Raw genomic sequence first — 20,437 nt, 5'->3', positions numbered from 1 at the left:
AAAGTTTTGACCAGAATAACCTTCAGATCTTGATATTTTGATGTGTATCTGTGCTCTGATAGCTCATTCCCATTATGGTAAGTGGATAACTGGGGGATCGTTCACAGCAATCTAGTCCAACCCTTACTTACAGCAAGACGTATTTTGTCATCCTACTATGTGTCTTACTAAGGGCCTTGCTCAGATGTGTTTTGGTTAATGATGAACTGTCTTTAGTCTTCTTTTTTTTTTTTTCCCTAAGTTTCATTTATCATTGTCTGCTCTGGGCTGCATAAAAGTAATGCAGCCAAAAGGTTGAGGGAGGTAATTCTGCCCTTCTCCTCTGCTCTCATAGGACATCACCTGGACTAATGAATCCAGCTCTTGGCCCTTCAACACAAGAAGGATGTGGACCTTTACAGTGGGTCCGGAGGAGGCCACAAAAATCCTCAAAGGGCTGGAACATCTCTCCTCTGAGGAAAGGCTGAGAGAGATGGGGCTGTTCAGCCTGGAAAACAGAAGGCTTCAGGGAGACTTCACTGCAGCCTTTCAATACTTAAAGGGGGCTGATAAGAAAGATGAGGACACATTTTTTATCAGGACCAGTTTAAACAGAACAAAGAAGAACGGTTTTAAACTAAAAGTGTCACCTTCTTTGGGCTGCTAGCCACGATCCTTTTGATGCAGCCCAGGTTTTCTGGGCTGCGAGTGCCCATTACTAGCTAATGTTGAGCTTTTCAACCATCAGTGCCAAATCTTCCTCTACAGGGCTGCTCTCAATCATCTCTCCTTCCAACCTGTAGTTGTGTCTGAGATTGCTGCAAACTCTGTATCCTGTTTGTAACATGACTGTTGGAAACTTCTTAGTTCCTTTTTTGAGTTTTTTAAATTTGTCTTGCTTTGAGAAAGTAAGAAGCATAAGTTAGAAAGATGGATAGTGAAGACTTACTGCCCCCAGGTGTCCATATGAGGATTCATTTGATTAGGAAGCAGCAATATCCCTTACCAAAACACCTTTCTTTTTCTGCCCAATAAATCAGATTCTGTGTTTTTGTAATAGGTGTCCAAAGACCTTCACTTTATTTTAGGATGTAAGGTATCACAACAAAGACTGGAAATTATAAGATCAGGTTTCGGGCACTGACCAAATACATAAGCTGATTTTTCTCAGGAAACGTGTATTTTCTGTTTTAACTGGGGACAGTCAAACTTTTAATAAATAATTTTCACACAGCTAATGCTTTTGGACAAATCAAATCAGATCTTACCTAGCTTACACTAACTAAACTGTGTGAAAACAAAACTGGGTATTATTCTCAGAGGAGAAACAGGGTGAAACATAAAAACAGCAGTGAAGGAAGCATGGTTTCCATCTCTTGAAGAACCATAAGAAAAAAAAAAAGGAAGCAAAGAACAGAAGGTATTCTCTAGATGCTAGAATGGTAATGTTCCTTAATCTGCATATACATTCACTTAATTCTCTGAACATGACACTTCACACATTTCCTGTGTGACTCACTGGTCACTGAGTGGGGAAGCACTACTGTGTGAGTGAAGCAGATAGGTTTCTAGTGGGATCTTGTGCTCTTTGGAAAGCTCATAAAAGTTAGATTTTAATGGCAGCTGCCCTTCAATACCTCAAGACGCTTTCCCTTTCATCTTCCCCTGTGTGGTCTCTTCCAACTCAGTAAGCTAAAGTGCCTCTGCTTGCTCTCGTGCCAACTTTCAAATATTGCTTGAATATTTATGGCATCAGTTCAACTTTGTGCTCACCAGGATTCCTAGGTACTTTCCTGCAAAGTCATTTTCCATCTGTTAGGTCCCTATCATATAGGAGCGCCTGGAGTTGTTCCCCCTTGATTGGAGGTCTTTGTACTGATTTTGTTGTATTTACTGATGTTTGTGTCAGCCCATTTCTCCAGGCTGTCAAGGTCCCTCTGGATGGCACCACAATCATCTGTCGTGCTAGCTGCCTCTCCCAGTTTTGTATCATCAGCAGCCTTACTGAGGGTACCCTCTGGTCCTTCATCCAGCTCATTGATGAAGATATTGAATGGCATCAGACACAGTGTGGACTCCTGAGGTACACTTCTAGTTACTGGCCTCCAACTAAATTTAATGCCCCTGATCACAATCTTCTGGGCCTATCCATTCAACCACCCTGGTGTCTGCTCCCCTAGCACATACTTCAGCAGCTTCTCTGTGAGGATTTTATGGGAGACAGTGTTAGAAAAACTCATGGAGTCTGGGTTGTCCAGTGGGAAATACCTGCTGGTCTCCCCATTTCTACTGAGTCAGACATTTCATCACAGGCTATCAGGCTGGGCAAACAGGACTTCTTTGCAAATCCATGCTGATGAGTTGTCCTAGTTTCAGAAAAGACAGAGCTAATTTTCTTGCAGTTGCCTGAGGAGCCCAGAGCATCATGGGCACGTCTAGGTTGCTGTTCAGTACAGCAATACAGGGCATGACTTTGGGTGGAAGAAAAAATGAACGTGACACAAGACCACTGACATTTTGCCCCTTCTTTCCAGGGGAGAAAAGCAGTGAACATAGTGGTGGGGTGGCATGGTGTGCGTGATCCAGCTTGGAGGTTTTTCCATCATTGTTTTTCATTGTCTTGGGTTTGGGGAAAAAGACTTTGGCTGTGGTAACATCTGCCATTTTCTCCCTTGTCTCAGGAAGCCACAGCAACAAAGCGCTGGTTGGTCTTCTGCATGTAATTTGCATGTAATCACCCTATTTTATACACTGTTGTTATCAGCATTGTTGCTGTTACTCTTTATTTTCCTCATCTCATGGCTGTTGTTCTAGTAAATTGTTATCTCCACCTGTAATCTCTGCCTTTTTGTGCCTTTCTCACCAGAAGGGGTGGTGGGAAGGGAAGAGGTAGCTTGGATCTTAATTTCCAGCTGGTTTTAAAGCACAGCACAAGCTCCATCAGCTTCTTGTTCTTCATGTGCACAGAATGGTTATTACATCACCTTCCAAAGTGTTCCAACGAGTTGTTTCAGTAAATATAATCCAAAGAGTGATGCATGACTGGGTGAAGATACAAAACCTGGATACAACAGTTTATTTACCATAATTTAAATGTGGGGAAGTTTTCTACTGAAAACAAGAACACCTAGTCATTAGCAGGTAGCCAAGAGTGCTGTCACGCTTTTTAGCAAAAAAAAAAAAAACCTTCAATTTTTTTATGTCTAGCAGCCTTGCTTTACTAGATGAATAACAGTCCCAAACATGCTTGCTTCTAAGGATTTCAGCACTGTGTAAGATAGTGCAGGGAGACATCTGGTGGTTATTTGGAATGTGGATTGTCAAAGACTGGAGGTGCTGGCCATCTGGATGATGGTGGGGAATCACAGATGAACCATCTCTGGGTAGCCTCTTGGGAGGCAGTGACCACTTCCATGGATGAAAAGCTTGGCAACTGGCCTTCACCCATGCCCACTCCCCAGCTGGCTCTGTACTTCAGATGCTTTTACATCGTGTGAGCTCTGTGGAATAGAGGGGATTAAATTGTGGAATGATAATCAGGATCAGTAGCAGCTCTTCACTCGAACCTTTACAGACACTGGAAATATGGTAACATGCTTGAAAAAAGATTTCTCACAAATTCCTCTGTGACTCTGCTCTATATTTTGTGGAAAAAACTGCATTGGAAGAGTAAAGCAGTCACCCACCCCTTGTTTTTCCTCCACATGTCTGTTTGTATGGCATATAACTTCATGATATTGTACCTCTAAGCATACACTGGGAATAAACTTTGTCACAGTATTTAATGAATTAGATTGAGCCATTTATCCTTACTATCTTTCCAGCAGGACGCTTGGATAATGCCCAGGACACAGAGCATGCTTGAAGTTTTTGTCCTGTGTAAAGAGGCAACGAATTTTTGTATTTGGCATGGGTTTTTTACATTTTCATGAGTAAATCAGAACAGTTTTTCTGACTGAATTGGAGATCTGCTGGTGGTTTGCATGCATCTGTGTGTGTGCACTCACATGAAGTTTCCATAACTTGTACATGCTAAAGTTTAAAATTATTCTCTGTTCTTTGGCAATTGGTTTGAGATAGTAAGCATTGTTGAAGTCAGAATTACATACTCAAAAAATTGATATTTTCGATAAATGGTTTAGAAGACAACCTTGTCCTCAGCAAGATGACCAAGTAGATTACTAAAATCTTATTCCAGTGATACAGAACAGCATAGATAGATTTATAGATATATATGTATTATGCATATATATTAAATATATACTATTATTTTTTGTAAATAAATACCTGAGAAACTATAGAAGAAGAATTCTTTACTTGTTATTAAATAATTTATTTGTCATTTAGCTAAATGCCTTTCTGAAGTGGCCTTCTCTTTGCATTTTTTCATGGTAAAATTATAAATGTTTTTGCAAGGACATTTAGCCATCAGTAATCTTCCTCTCAGATTTCTTGTCTCATCATCTCATACTTTCCAATAAAGAGACCATAATACTTAGTTCTTCAGAACTACCAGATATGTTTGTAGTAGACTCTATCTGTTCCTCAAAAACAAGGCAAAAGAAATGACTCAGTTTATATAAATCATCATCTCTTTTAAACAAGTCTCTGATTTGAAGTAGTTCGCTTCTGTTTTTGAGCTTGAGTCACACAGTAATTTTAAAAGAAAGACAGAAAAAAATATAAATGTCTAGACAATTTACTGTCCTAGTTGCAGAACTGCAAGGAGAGATAAATTGAAGATTTACCAGGTTTTGTTGTTTTTGCAAAGTGCATCAAAATATTGTCTGCCCTTCAAAGTGTATAAGTCTAACCTTCACACTGAAATGAATTATAACAAAATTTGAAAACAAAGATTGAATAAAAGATTAAAGGGTTATGTTTGCAAGCCTTATTTTATTCCTTCTCTACTACCTTTCAATCTGTAAGATCTATCTGGTCGTTTAATGACTCAGCAGGGATATCTGAAACAAGAGATCTGACATAAACCCTTCTAGGGAGGAAAGATCTCTCTCCTATTGAGATAAACTTGATAAGACACAAAGCATAGTGTAGATAGAACAGAGTTTTCAACTTATTTACTTTATTATTATTTCAACTTTATTGATGGTTTTGTCTACCAGTCTCAAAAATGAGCAAGAAAATTATGATGCCTTAGACCCTAACCTTTATTGCCCTTGATAAGTTCATCAGTACTTTTGTTCCATGCCTGTCTTGGTTTAGCATACTTTATGAAAACAAGAGAAAACCAGTCAAAGTTAATCACTATTTACTAAACTCATATGCGTCATTAAAAATTGAGGGCCCAAAGAGCCCATAACCTGAAATACAGGTTATCAAAGATATTTCCTTCTCAAAAGAAACAACTTTTTGAGAGAACCAGACAGACAAATAACCACAAAATGTACATGTATAGCTTTTTGTCAGCATCTTCTTCATCCTTTGGCAAAGAAATAAATCCTGGCAAATACCGAGGAGAGTGAAGGAGGAGAGTATGAAGACTGTGTAGCAATTCCCCAAGGTATACTCCCAATGTTTGTAACTAAAGGTCTGTTTGAGATATAGCATCTTGATGTGTTTTTCCTGGACAAATATTTGTTCATCTCTTAAAGATCCCGCCTAAGCTTTTAACATCTGCAGTATCCTGCATCTAGAAGTTTGAAAGCTCAACTGCAATTGCCTAGAGTGACCCTAAACTTGATACTGGGAGAGACTACAAATAGTTGATCTGTATTTGCCTCCTTTGTGCTATTCATAATTAAACTTTCACATACAGATCTCCAGCAAACCCTACTACCAGTCACTTCTGCACTGAAGTGTAATTACTTCTACTCAAAATGCTTTCTTACTGTAGAAACCCAGAATGGGTATACCAAGGACATCTAAGTAGCCTAAAACTCTCTAGCCTATGGAGGACATATGGTGGTTTTTTGAAATTGTGAGAGTGAATTGTGTGAGAATGAGCACATTTTATTTTAGTGCTCATTTTATTTTAGAGTTTCTTTTCCAATGTACGTGCTAGAAAACATTGAATGAAGCTATTGTGGAAAGGCTGAAAACAAACCAAAGGAGATGGTCTTTTACATAATATTCAGTTAAACTATGAGCTGCTATGGAGAGAGAAAGTTTGCATGGATTCAAGAAGTTTATGATCAAAGCAATGGGAAGAAAATCCTCTGCAAGCTATTAGCACAGAGACACTGCATTCAGCCAGTAAGCCCTAAACCTGCATGTTTGTGAAGGTTACAAGTGCAGTTGAAAAAACTACTGTATGCTCATTCTGTTCTAATTTTCCTCCTTAGGCATCCACTGCAGCCAGGTATTAGAGCATGCATAATGTGTTAGATGGACCCCGATCTATGCAGCCCTTAGGATCAGCACTCTCGTGGGTTTGGTTTGTCATTTTAGTTTCTCTGTCTTTACTTTGTGTAAGCTATTGTGAAAATGAAGAAAACATGAAAACTGAGATTAGCATCACAGGCTTTTGTCAGGGATATCTTGGATGATGATTGCCTTCTAAAGGTTGCAGAATTTTTTGGACTGTTGACCCCTAAAGTGGGCATATTCCTCTAGCTGATGCAGGAGCTGCCAGCACAGTTAATTTGAGGTCTCTTAACTGAAAAATCCCTTTAGCAACATGTGCTCCTCTCTCTGCCAGGTCACTTGCCTCTGAAGCGTAGATGCTGACAGTAATGTCTTTGAAACAAAACTGCCCTTTGGAATTACTGCAGCAAATGTTGCTCTTTCTTCTAATGAGAATTTTGCGCATAGAATGTTTCATCTGGTAAATACAGCTTGCCATTAGTGATTATTTCTTCCAAGATTTTGAAGTTAATGGGATACATTTTAACCTATCTGTAAGTCTGGCAAGAACTAGATTTTTGTACAAATCCAGATACAGATGCTGGTTTCTTTATATACAGAAAAATCCCTTTTATTTCTACTCACCTAACTGTACTATTTCTTAGGTATTGCTACATATTTATGTATGTATTAGTCTTTTTTTTTCAGCTTTAGCTTTCTACATAGTTATTTGCCTAATATTTTCAATTCCAGTTGTATTGTTCAGGTAGAAAATTACATTCATAAAATGCTGTGAATCCATCAAGTAGATTTTTATGTTAGTAAGTCTTCTTAAAACTGCAGTTTGTATGGTGATCCCTTCAATCCAGGTATTAAATATAACTCAGGAGGATAAAATTGGTAAGCATTGTTTCATTGTCCATTTTAAATTAGATATCTGATCCTGTTACTATAATTGGCACTCTAGGTGTAGTAGATCCAGGCCAGAGAGGAGAGAGTGATAATGTCCACACAGGTACCTGTGATCCGATGCTTGAAAGCTTGAAACAAAACAAACATCATTATTTTGGAAACAAAGGTGCATTTGAAAGACTATTTGCATAAATACTGTTAAAATCTTTGATTTACCTGCTGTAGGCTTTTATGCTATAACAATTTAGAAGACTGTTTTTTCTACATGTTTGTCAAGCTATTCTGTTAGAGTGTATTACCTCTGAGAAGTCTGTAGTTTCAAAAGTCAAGGCCTATATGACTTCTCTTTTTTTTTCTTGTTCCACTAACCTGGCTATCACAATTGAGGACTAATTTGACAGTGCTGCTAAGCTGACCTAGCCTGCTATTGTTAAGAGGGATGCCAACCCCTCCACATGGGTTGCACCTTCATTACCCTGATTTTCATCAGCTGATTCCCTAATGCAGCAGTCTTCAAAGTTTTTGATCACAAACTCCATCATTTAAAAGGTTTTGAGCACACCTCCTATATATATTTATTTTTTAATAATTCATATACATTTACTGTTGTACTATGATGCACGCTATAAAGCATGAGCAAAAATAGAGATTAAAAAGGATAAGATTAAAATAAATTTTGAGGAGATTTTTTGAAATCTCTTTTATTGACAATACAAGAAATAGTTTTATCCCAAATCTGAAAATCAGACTGTCCTGTGCATGCACCCCACTTTGGAGACCAGTGCCCTTGTGAATCAGTTCACAGACACTTTAGAAAACTAATCCTGAAAAACAAATTGATTGATTTTTCTGACCTGGTGAATCAGGAAGTGTCACTGGAAACAGGGAGGTGTGACTATTTCATTTGCAGCAGCTAGGTCATCAGAGCCAGAGCATCAGCTGGCACCCTGCCTAACTGCGGGAGTCCAGAGTCTCAGGCTCTCTTCCAAGGTTTTCTCATTTGCAAACTGGCTAAATTAACCCTTCTCTGGACAAATTTACCTGTATGGCACCCTATGTTAGGATATTGCAGCCTTAGTCCTTGAACCCTGAAGAAAGCCTGAACTGCAGATTTTCAGGCAGTTCAGAAACTGGTATTTACCCTGACAGTACAGGATAGCTTTATGTACTGAGCTACCTAAGAAAAAAAGATGTGTTTTACAGACAAGCTTTAAAAACATAAAATAAACATTTTCTATCAAGGTAGAGGTTAAGGACATCATTACTCATTGTAGAACTAGAGTATATGCAGACTCATTAGGCTTGTTTCTATCATCTTCATTTTCATCTTCCTGCACAGAGAAGCAGACAGCTCTATATATCATCACTGAAGCCAGACATCCTCGTTCCCTTCTCCCTGTACTCCTTAGGAGCTTTCTACCCAGCCCCAGCAGTCAGGGACAGAGACATCCTAAACAAATGACCAGGACATGGCACTTCCTTGTAGTAGCACATGGTGTCTCAGGATACCTCCACTACACAACAGCACTTTCAGGTGCCACAGCTTCTGCTGCCTTCACAGAAGTGCAATCAGCTTAGACTGCAGGAGGGTTTAGCACCCCCTGCACTGGATGTTGCAATGTCTCCTTTTTGGTTACACACCTCAAAGAAATTTACAGAAGAATTCATCGTGGTGAGTTAGGAGCCACCTAGACCTCCATAGGGAACATTAAGATTTCTACTAGGAAATATTGAGGACAGTGATACCTGGAAAGTTGCTGCTGCCGTATTCAAAATACATAACTGCATGAGCTGTCACTGAGATGAACTCAGACATCCATTTAAACTAAGTTAATCTGTTTAACTTGGACAGAAGCAAGTAAGGAAAAGGGAACTTCTGCCTTTGGGAACTGACACTATCCACAGTGTCAGTGGACTGACCTGTAAGAACACATATCTGTTCTTACTGCCTTATCTACACTGAAATAACACAATGCTTCCCATGGAGACAAAACTCCATTTTTTCATGGGCTGGAGAAGATAATGGTGAAATGGAAGTACAAACAGCAAAAACACAGACAGACAACTTGGTCTGGATACTTAGAAATATTGTATCTGAACCCTTTTTGATGAAATGAATCTCTGTCAGCTGATCTTGCTTCCTTGATTCTGCAGTCAAAAAATCATGTCCTTGTTCTTAAATTTCAACTTCCTGTCACAGCTCATCCTTTTCAGATTAATTTGGATTGAGAAATCTATCAGTCCTGTGGGGAAATCAATGTGCACTACTCCTTGCAGCTGTCAGTGCTACCTGAAGTGAGTCTCATGCATATTAATGTTGAAATTTTATTAAAAATTTCCTACAGACAATATGATACCTGTCCTTCTTGGGACACCAAGAAGGAGAACACAAGACATCAGACTTGTAAGCAAGTGGTGCAAATGACAGAATGGTAGTGAAAGTCCCTTATTCATCATTCAATTTCTGTTTCTTGATGGAGAATGAACAGTATCAAGAAAAAATCCCAACCCTTAACCTCAAGCCTGTGAGTAACTTCAGCTTCTCTTCAATAAATGTTTACCAATTTGATATATCCCTCTTTAATTGCTGATGAGTCATATAAAATATTAATTACTGTTCTTGCATATTAGGCTGGACAGCTGGGAGTCCATTACAAACATACTGCTGTAAGATTTGATACTGCTGTAAGATTTGGGTCATTTTGAAAAGGGGTCTCTGGGGATGAGGAGGACTTTTTCTGAACTGCTGGTAAATTGGAGAAGACAGTAGAAATTAGAGTGATTTCATTGGTTAGGTCAGCAGAGAGAGGTGGCTTGCAGGCTGCACACTAATGTCTATGCTGCCTTCAGGTCTGTCAGCTAAAATTAATGACTCACTGCAAACTGGAAAGGACTGTTTTCTGTGAGCTGCTGGGGGATAAAACAGCTTTGCAAGGTCACATTCTGTGCACACTGTTCCTCATTAACCTCCGCCTGGCCTAATCACCAGAGAAAAACAAAATCCCCATGTAGACATATGATAAAAGGCAGTAATATCTGATTATATTTGGGAGACCAACAGGAGGTAGGAGAGCTTATTCTATGAACAACGTATTTAGCTAGATAAGACCTGGCAGAACAAACCTGAGGTTTAGTGGAATTAATGGAAACAAAATATGAATATATTTCATGTCTAAGACCAAAGTAGGCTCCCACAATATCCACCTTATAAGATGCATGTTTTTTAAAAAAATACATATTTCATATACATTTTAACTCACTTTGTTAATGTTCCACTGTTCGTCAATATTAGCTACAAATAAATTTTTCCTGTATCTAAAGTGATAGACATCTAAATTATCAAAATCTTTAAAACAACTAGTTTAATTTTTTTTGTTCCATTGAGATTACTACAGGAGGGTTTTAATAAGAGGGAAGAGAGGAAAGACTCTGGCAGCGAATTTCAATTCTTTGCCAGAAGACAGTGTATTTTGACCTTTAGCCAGGATACTCATCCCAAACCAAGTCAAAAGCTGTATTCAAAAAAAGCACCACATTGTGCTTTCATTTGTTCCAGAAATTTAGACTTGGTGTTAAAGACCTTCAGATAGGAAAGGAATTGTGTGTCCCTCAAGGGACCGAGAAGCATGCACATAAAGCAAACTTCAAAAAAAAAATCCATAAATATTTTAGAACTGGAGATGTTGCAGACTTAAAAAAACAAGCCCAAATGAAGCTAAAATATTCAAGATTTATTTCAAATAATAACACATGCTTAGTCAATGCAGTAGAAAATATATCCTGTTCACACAATATAGATTGACATAACGATATTTCAAATACCACAATCTCAGCCAATGAACTAGAAAATGTACATAGTTCACATGATATACATTGGTATAACAATGTTGCCCAGTTGTCAGTGAATTAAGCCAGGCGCTGTACACACAATAAGAGCCCATTTTCCAATGAACTCAGACAGCTGCAAAGCGGCCACATTTTGGCAGCCCCTTGGAGCTGCTATCTTTCTCAGAAGGAAGAAGCTCCCAAGAGCTCCTCAGGAACTTCTGGCTTTCTCATTTTACAGCCTCCCTAGTGGGGTGCTTTGGGGTCTAAATACATTTTCAGTATGCTGATGGGATTTTTTGGATTTGACCTATTGTACCTTATAAAATAGATATCCTCATTCTCTACAGAAAAGTAATGAGAATCTGGTATTTATTTAATATGCTGCACAAGAGCAATGCTCTCCTTTTGCTTTTTTACACACTTTTTAAGATTTCAATAAGGCATTATTTAAGATAAATAGTGAATTACAAGAGCTCCCTAATATCCTTTTAAGATAGGTATGAGTTAGAGAAAGAATTTGCCACTCTTTTTATCACATTGTAAAGGATCAAACATACTCAGTGAACTTTATTGTTGTCCCTAAACTGAAATTTAGAGAGCCATTTTGTTTCTATGTATCATAATAAGTGAAAGCATAACAAGCAAGCAGTGATTTTTCTGCATATATTATATATGTTGCGTATTTCTGCTTTTATAGAATTATTGTGCTTGCCTAATGCTTCACTAACTCCAATCTGGAAGATCATGTCTTTTGTACTGGCACAGTGTCTTATGAACGAACATGGTTGACAACAGTGAGCTATAATATTGGAATAACACAGTGGTGTTATTCACAGTGATTGTAATAGGATCTGACAGGGAGAGTGTGTGAAGGCTGTGCAGAAGGTGATTATCTAAAAAATGCTACTCCCCAGAACATTTGCAAGGATATTTGCACAGATCTGCTACTCACAGAGTGTTTATTTTGAATAAAATCTGTGATGCTGCAAAACAGTTGTGGACACAGGTAGAGCCTTGCCGTGGAGAAACAGATCTACAACTTTTGCAACTGATTTAAACTGATATTTCAAGGGTTGCATCCTTGTCCTTCCTTGTTGAAAAAAGCCAGCACAGAAGAGATGGTCCAGATTCACCCTGGTGTTATCTTCCAGCATTTTACTGTGATGCTGGACTGGGAGAAGTCCTTTAGCTCAGGCTGCCTCACAGGCAGAGACCAACTTTATGTCTACCTTAGCTCTAAGTCGCTACTGGAAGCATCTCTCTCCATCTCTCCATGAAATCCAGAGTGGGATAAAGAGATGTCTAAGCTGGGAGGCTGAGTGAAGTGCCCAATGTAGGGAATGAAAACGTCAGGTCTGAGAATCCACTGCTGCTTTTGTTCTCTAATCTCCTGCTCTCTTCTCAGTGACATTGCTGCCTTTGGTCTCATGCTTCACTATCATCTGTAAGTTGTCAGAAACAGCACTCTCTCCTGCAGTTAAAAAAAAAACCCAGAAACTTAAGTAACTTAATTCTTTATACAGAAGGAAATCCTGTCTCTTTTGATCTGTATGTTGCCAAATGCTGACAGAGAGAAAACGGACTAATAAAATCAGTGTAGAAATTTAGGAATATTACCTAATTCTAAGATAGAAAGCAGTAACATCACTTAAAAGCATCAGAAGTGAGAATGATGAGCACACTTGCAGTGTAAATGCCATTTTGTCTTTGCTGTCAGGAGGGCCAGCTGTGTGCCTCAGGTAGGTGGCAGCAGCCCCGGTGCTTGGGGTGTTCCTACGCCCAGGGTGTCCCGGTGCCCAGGGTGTCCCGGTGCTCAGAGCATCCCTGTGCTCAGGACATCCCTGTGATCAGGGTATCCCGGTGCCCAAGGTGTCCGGTGCCCAGGGTGTCCCTGTGCTCAGGACATCACGGTGCCCAGGACATCCCGGTGCCCAAGGTATCCGGTGCCCAGGGTGTCCCGGAGCTCCGCTGGTCTGAAACCTGCAAACAGCGGTGATAAAGTGACACCTTCCGGCCGAAGGGAAGATTCGCACTACCCCAAACACTGCTGCGGCTCTCGTGCTGCAGGCACGACGAGAGATCAACTGTTGTCTCTCTTGCAGATTCTGTTTGCTTTTAAAATATTGATAGTTAATTGCTTTCTACCGATACCGTTGCACCGCCTAATGCTGACAATCATAATGCTCTACTGCTGGTATTTGGCCAGTGGTGTTTTCGAACTGGGCTGAACTAAATAACTCAACTCCAACCATTTTTAATCCCTAATGATTATTCATTTAAAACTTAATGAATATTCATTACCAAAGGAAGAGGAGAAGGTAAAGCTCTCTAGAGATGTGTGGCAATGGTATCATCATAACTTTGTCCTAGTGCTCTGGGAGGCAGAGAAGTGCTGCATGTGACACAGACTGAACTTCTCGTGGAACATGGGGTTCCACAGATTGTGACACAGGTGCCAAACTCCAACACCCATTTTCTTTCACAGTCTGAAAATGGATGGACAGGTTAGGCTGCTGAGTGTCTGAAGCATTACAGACTTATCTAGTTAATATCTAGTCTATATTATTCTTTCTATGTACTGAATTTGCTAGGAGTCTTTCGAAATCCACTGTGAGATATCCTTGACTGAAATGTTGTCTGTCAGCACAGGCACTGATGAATAGAACTGATGGCGAGAGCAGGGGAAATAGAGAAACACGATGTTATGGTTGGTTGACTCAGCTGTGTCAGTTCTGTACCTCTACACCTACTGAGAGCTTATGAACTGCTGTAATGGAAAAAAACTACTCTTTTAAACGTGACCTGGAACTTAATAACTGAATCAAATGGCTTTAACTTGACTTGATGTAATAACAAAAAGGGGCAAAATTAAATATACTAGAACCTCACTTTTTCATTAGTTGAGTGGCTGGGCATGTCAGTGGTTAAAAACATTCCCCAAAATAAAAAGTAAGGCAATCAATCAATGTTAGTAGCATATTGATAACTGAATAACAGACCATGATCAAGCTTCTAGTTCAATATGTCAGTGCTTTGCCATTGCCCTTAATTTTAGCCAGGTGTACCTTATAGATCTATACCCTTGGGGATCTCCAATTATTTACCAAACCACTGTATGGAAACCTCACTTCCACTTACAGGATCTTTTCAAAAGCTATGTTACTATTTTCTGCTTCCAGAAATCTCTTCTGCTATATTTTTTCCAGTAATAATCTGTTTGCTCTCTTTCAGTAAAACCACTGCACTACATCTCATCCTATGCTGCATTTTTTTTCTTCTAACCATGTTTCTATGATACTTCCATTCAGTGACGATAATGAATAACTCTTTATAATTAAGTGATGCTGGATGATTTCAGTAAGAAATTGAGTGATAGCATCTGCTATCAGGTATTTCTTCACCATTGCTAGTGCCACAGTGGTGATAAGGAAGCAGTATTTTTACTTCAGTTAACAAGTTTTAATAAACAGGATGTAGGATTTCCTTCACTGGTGCTTTTTGTTTAATTGCCCAGTAGTTTAAATAAATAATTTCCTGACAAATTCACATCAAGTGTCATTTAATGTTTCCTGACAGGCTTCCCCTTTTTAAAATAACTTCCTTGCTCCCTGCATTTTGGGGTGCAGAGTGAACCATGCACTCTTTTGTAGCTTTCAGCATTGTTCTACAGGGATTTCCTTTTCAGGGGTTGAGATTCACCTGTCACTCAGGCCTATAGCGAGCAGGAGCAAGTGAATTTTCGTACCTTTTTACTATTGCCTAAATATTTCCTCCATTTCTCTGTAAGAACAACGTCAAGATGTATTTTTCTAGATAGATTAATTTAAATATGGGCTACACTGGTCAGTGAAATCATTGGACTGACGAGTGAGTCAACAGAGTTACATCACCAGATCCAAGCCTGAATCTGTTTTTTGATGTCCAAGTCCTAGTAAGCAATGGATGACCAAACATGTTGCACTACTGCCTTAGGTGCCTTTACTCTGATCTAACTCTAATCAGAGTATAAATACATACCTACTTACGAGCTGCGTCCCCAAAGTGGTGTGCAACATGAGGTAATTTTCCTTTATGAATAATTTTATTAAAGGAACTTATAATCTTGAATTCCCATGTGTGGAGCTCAAAATTATTAGAAGTTTATTCTGCTTGATTTCCTCCCACATATATAGATAATTTAGCTCTTTTTTTGTGCAGACTGATTGACAGAGAGGTAATAATGAAATTTTCTACTACATGATGGACCAAGGATCACTCTCCCAGCTAGACCTTAAAGCAGAAGGTTAGATTTAATCTTCTGCTAAGATCTGTGGAAGAGAGATGAAAAAGCAGAAAAACAGCCCTAAATCTGGCTATATTGCTGCTTCATCTTGTATGAAAAGTGTTTACTTCTAGAAACACCTCAAATCTTGAAAATTACCAGTGGCAAATACAGATTAATTGAAAAACTGAAAAATTGCAAAGGAAATACATTTGCCTTAGCTGTTGACAACTATGGAATGATACATGCTTTAAAAATTATATATTTTACATTGCGTTTTAAGTGAAAGGGGGAGAAATTGTATTGCTTAAATAACTGTTCTCATTACTTAGGCCTCTGGATTTTTGACTTGCTAGACATGTATTATCAATTAAGTCAGTGGGAAAGAAGCTTGATAAGTTTGTGACAGTTGTATAGGCAAAAAGGAGATTTTTGTGGTTTGTTTCAGGGCCAGTGTTGGAAAGGAGACTCGGCCTTGTAAAACATTGATGTGTTGGGTCTGGCTGGGATGAGTCAGTGTCCTTCACTGCAGCCCACACAGTGCTTGCTTCAAAACTGTGGCTGAAACACTGTTGATAACACAGCAGTCTTTTGGCCACAGCTGAACAAAACTTGCACAGCACCGAGGTTTCTCCTTCCTGCTCTGAATCCCCAGAGAGTAAGCTCTGGGTGGGCTTGACATTAGAAGGCCACCCAGCCAGGACAACTGACTCCGACTGACCAAAGGAATATTCCATCCCATAGAGCATCCTTCTTTCCAATAAAACCTCAGAGAAAGGATATGAGATATGACAGAGGACATGACATTTGCCTTCTCAAGCAGCTGTTGCACATGCTGAGGCCCTGGTTCCCAGGAAGCATTTGGACATCTGCCCAGCAGTGGCAGGTAGTGAATAACTCCCTGTGTTTGCTGTGCTTGCATGCACAGCCTTTGCTTTCCCCTATTAAAGTGTCACTGTCTTGATGCCAGAGTGGTTATTGCTGGCCTTCCATTTCCTCCATGTCCCACAGGGAAGCAGAGGGATTGAGCAGATGTGTGGGTTTTTGGCTGTTGGCCGTGGTCAAACAACTCCCACAGCCAGCTACCCAACAAGAGGAAAAGCATAGACTTTAGGACTATGTACCCCTCATACAGCTCTTCCAACACAGAAAAAATATAATTTCAGAAAAGAAAATCAATAGCATTTTAATTGTCTCTTCTGAAATACTTATTACTTCTCATGTGAAAACCCCCCAAAGTACAAAGTGATATGGGTAAAGAGTCACACTAGTAAAACCATTTGTGCCTTATTAAGTTATATAAATTGCTTCTAGATGGTATTTTTAAATGGAAAAATTAAAAAATGGGTGAAGTGTACCTTACCTTTCCTTTATCTAAAGTGTTTTAACCCAGTATGGTGACAAACACATTCTTGAAAAAATAAATTGGTATTATGCACTTTTTCTGTAATTATTGCAGCATTAACCATGAAGTAATGGAACAACTAAAATTCATCATATTTCAGCATGTCACCAGAAAGGGTATGAGAGTACGACAGGCACACAGTGATAAGCTCCAAGGGTATCTGCCACAATTTGATCCACCCTTGGATTAGACTGTCCTTGAGACAAAGGCTCTACTCAGTACTTAATACTGGCACACTTTTCATTTGTGAATTTCCATAATTACTTTTTAAGCTTGTCTAAGCTTTGATATTCATAATATGCTGTACCAGTTAGCTCTCAGTTTAATGATATCTACAGCCTAACAATCCATACATAAACTAGCTATTATTTTGGTTTTATCAAAGTCTGTTATCTGCCACTTAATCTTGCTTAAAATGTTTTTCTTCTACAATTCTGAGAACTCATTTTCAAATTCATAGTTAACTATCAGTGTTCTATCAGCTCACTAGGCATCCTTCTTGCTTTCATTACTATGTTGAACATCGTGGATTTGGCGTTGATCCCTGAACATTATTCATGGTTTTCTGTTTCTTGTTAAATAGCTCTGATGCTTTTCCCCCTAAACTTTTCTAGTTACATTGCTAGTATAGGGACCCTGTAAAAAGTTTTTCAGAAGTCCAAATCTTTCCATGGGTTTAGGGTTTCCTAACAATAACTCCTACACATTTGTGTGGTGACACTGTTCCTATACTGACTCTTCCTTTGTGTCCCATCTATACTCATGTCTGCTGATTTTACTTTTTACTGATGTATCAACAAATCTAAGCATGACAACCTGTCTATTCCCCTGAAAAATTTCTTTCTAGATGGTTTCCAAACTTTAATTAGTAATGAAGAGGGCAGGGTCCAGGAGGAAAGGATTTCCCAGGTGTCTTGAATGTCTTACCTGATTTATTGGTTCTTGCATTTCTGAGCTTCCTTGGTAACAGGAAGATGCTTTTCTAAAAGAACTTTTCTAAAGTGTGCTTGAATTCACCACCAGTGTCAGCTTTTGCTATTCATCTCCCTTGAAATCTATCAAACACCTTCCATTTCTTTGGCACACATCTTTGCCCACGCCTGTTCTCAGTGCCTCTCCTTTTTGAAATCCTGTCACTTCTGCCTCTCTGCTTACTTCTGATGTTCTAAGAGTAACACTATTTTTCCTCTCTTCAGGTTATGCTCCCTTGCTTGCCCTGCCTAGCTGCTGAAACAATGGCCAGACACATGGTTTGCTTGTAGTGCTGTTTGTCCATGCTGTGATGGGTCAGCATCACAGAGTTTTTTAACTTACACACCTTTTTTTGGGAGAGGTAATTAGGAGGACAAGATCAAAGGCACATCATCCAGCTTTTGTAAAGGATATCTGTGACCTTGCAAAAGCACACATAAAAACTCTCTAGATTCAAAGGAAAAGTCAAATTTTACACAGTTGTTTTGTTTGGTTTTCTGTCACTCAACATACATTATGATCATTATCTTAGAAAAGACCATCAGATTATGCAAAGATAGCTTTTCCTAGTGTACTCTTGTAATTGTCACCTAATGTATATTGTTACTGTATACGTAAGATGTGGCAGAAAAAATACATCTTGCTCCTAAAAGTTGGTATCTGTTTCATCAAGTAAACTGCCATGTCTTCTGCATTAAAATTTTGCACAGGGGTGACTACTGCACAGCACTTGGGAGCAAATTCTCCCTTCTCTGTAAGGCCACAATTCTTCCCATTATTCCACTACTTACCAGGACATTTTCCTTTGATGAAGTAAGATAACAGTGCCCTAAACTAGCCCACAGGTAACTTGACAACACCTGTGCTCCTGTTGAATGAAGTGAGCATGTAATCCTCCAGATCTAGGATCCTATATACTCCATTATCATTACAAACTGAAATAAGCATCCTTTCCAAAATGTATTAGGACAAAGCCTGCTCTTCCCTTCTTTGCACATATCTCTTACTAGCAATGCCAGAAAGCCAGAAGGAATGTAAAATTCTTCCAAAGGTAGGGAACTCTGAAGAGTGATAGGAAACAATATTCAGATTATTCATTAGTTCTTATGTTTGCGCTGTCAAAAACTGAGGCTGGGTAGAAGTGAAAATCACCTGAACTACTTTTAAGTATTGTATCTTATTTCCTGATGATGGCATCTAGGAGGATACAGGCACATGTAGATCCTTTTGCCCAGTGTGATGTAACAAACTGACCAGACAGCTCATTTTCCCAGGTTAACTGACCTGACAGAAATGCCTTTACTTACTTCTCCAAAAGCAGGCTGTGTCACGTTGCACTGTGTTTCCTAGGTAGTGCCTATACATACATGGATGGAAAAAGCCCAGCAAGAACTTTTACATACACTCAATGGACAGGTTAGAAGAGTTAAATCCAGATTTGGTGAGGGAGAAGGAATAGTTTTGCTCAATGACCTTGAAGTTGGGAATGCTAAAATTTCCAGTGGGGGAAACTGTCATTTCCTGTGCCTACCATTGCTCATCCTTTGAGTAGCAGCAATCACATGGAGAGATAAGACACTCACAGACATGAGCAAAGCCTTTTGTTATATGGGGTAAAGCAGTGAGGCCCCACCACAAGGACGAGCTGAACCTTACAGAGCCTGTGTGTCTCTGCCACCCAGCCTTGTACGCAAGGTAATGAAATAAATCTACTCTGCTTCTCATCTATGGTTTAATCGTTGCCCCTGAGTACTTGTATTTGTTGATTCACACACTCAACTTTCCAGAATTGGTGGTTTTATCTCCTGGTACTTGGATATCTTATTATTTCTTTTTTTTATTTCTGTGTCTTAAGAGTCAACGGTCACAGTGATTTGCATGAACTCTTGCTGAGCAGAACCACTGCACCTGAACCGAGTCCTGACTGAACAACTGCATGCAATGGCTCATGTGGCAGAGATCTGCTTGCCAAGAGAAACATGTACAAAAAACGCCCTAATTCCCAAGTTTCAAAGGGTAACTGCACGACCTTAATTTGTCTGACAGACTTTAAGGGAGCTGTAAGTAATATAGAGGTTAATGCATTTTAAAATGTCAGTCTTGATTACCAGCTCTTTATCCACAGAAACAGAATTAAAGTAAGTAAACAACAGTTATTATGCAATATGGAAAGGCTATTGCTATTTTATTTGCACTATGGATATGTCTTCTTTCCAATCTATGGTATGTGTTTGAGCTGCCAAATGCTTTGGGGTTTTCGAACAATACTGTTCTACATGCATTCCTTTATGGTTTTTGGAAGTATTCAGGCATTTAGAAGACTCATGGCCCTTAACAACAAAGGATATAATTCTCTTATTCCTGTCTTTTGGAAGAACTCCAAACTTTGTCTCCCTCTGCTATTATTCTCTATTTTCGACATACTGCCTTTTAAATAGCAAATTTTTTGAAAAGACTATAGAGAAGTATTTGGTATTACAAACACATGGATACACTTTTTACTCTACTGCAGTAACTTGTCCACCAAGTGGTCTGGGCTCCACATCCTACACCTACTTAGGATGCCACCATTTATTGATAGCAGTTGGTTTTAGTCTTTCCTATTTTTGTGCAGACTCATCCTTCTGTACAACAAACTTCAAGTGGCAGTAATACAGAAAATAGCACTCTACCCTCTTCCAAAGGCCTGCCTGCCTGGTAACTGTCCTGTGCCAGGAGGAAACATGCTCACAAACATTCAAAAGAACTGCCAAAAGAGGGACCAAATCTACACATGC

The sequence above is a fragment of the Lichenostomus cassidix genome, chromosome Z, assembly GCF_008360975.1.
Source record: "Lichenostomus cassidix isolate B80296 chromosome Z, HeHo_3.0, whole genome shotgun sequence".
Lineage (NCBI taxonomy): Eukaryota > Metazoa > Chordata > Aves > Passeriformes > Meliphagidae > Lichenostomus > Lichenostomus cassidix.
The sequence above is the reverse complement of the archived record's forward strand: the minus strand, read 5'-3'. Positions refer to the sequence as shown.